The sequence below is a fragment of the Lutra lutra genome, chromosome 15, assembly GCF_902655055.1.
Source record: "Lutra lutra chromosome 15, mLutLut1.2, whole genome shotgun sequence".
NCBI classification, from domain to species: Eukaryota; Metazoa; Chordata; class Mammalia; order Carnivora; family Mustelidae; genus Lutra; species Lutra lutra.
Window position 1 is genome coordinate 63,808,107 of NC_062292.1, and position 991 is coordinate 63,809,097.

Consider the following 991-nt stretch of genomic DNA (forward strand, 5'->3'; position numbering starts at 1 on the left):
AGAAAGGGATTTTATTTCCTCCAGAAAGGGATTCTCTAGTATCTTTCATAGTTTTTTCAAGCCCAGCTAGCACCTTCATAATTGTCATTCTGAACTCTAGTTCTAACATATTACTAAAGTCCATATTGATTAGGTCCCTACCTGTCGGTACTGCCTCTTGTTCTTTTTTTTGTAGTGAGTTTTTCCATCTTGTCATTTTATCCAGATAAGAATAGGTGAATGAAAGAACAAAATATTCGAAGGGTAGCAATGACCCCAGAAAAATACACACTAACCAAATCAGAAGAGACCTTCTGGAAAGCAGTCGATTGCTGTTCCTGGAATTGCTGCTCTTCTTCTCTTCTATGTCTTGTTAAGTTTGTAGGTGTTCAGAATGGTTTGATAACTATCTAGCTGAACTCTTGGGAGCTGATGATATTTAGGTCTCCTACTCTGCCATGTTGCTCCTCCTTCTCCCAAAATAGACTTTTGTTAGCTTAGGCTAGAAAGATTTTATTGGAAAGAATCTGGGAAGTTTGTAGACTCAAGGAAAATCTGGAAAATCAAGACATGGGAAGAACAGAACTAGGTCAGACCTGGGGCCCCAGGTAGCCCGATGTCGTGAGGTGAGTTGTCTTCTGCATAGCCTCACAACAGACTCTGCTTTAACTACCTGCGGTCTCAAGGTGTCTCCATTCAGGATGCAGATTTCCAAGAGAGGGCCTGATGCGTATGATTGGCTCTAAAGCCTATCACCCTAATGAGGCTGGGATTCTGTGAGTGACAACCCACCCCGATCACAGGAGGCTAGGAAGGGCCACTTCCCCCAAAGAAGGGCTGTTGAGCAGACAAAAAAAAAAAAAAACAAAAAATGTAACTAGAAGTTTGCTACGAAGATTTAATAGTAATGCCACTAAGGTATTTGAAATGTGATTCAGTTTCTCAGTGTTCAGTTTATACATGATACTTTGGGTAACCAATCAGATTTCTCTGTTTGTGCAGCTGCTGGAGA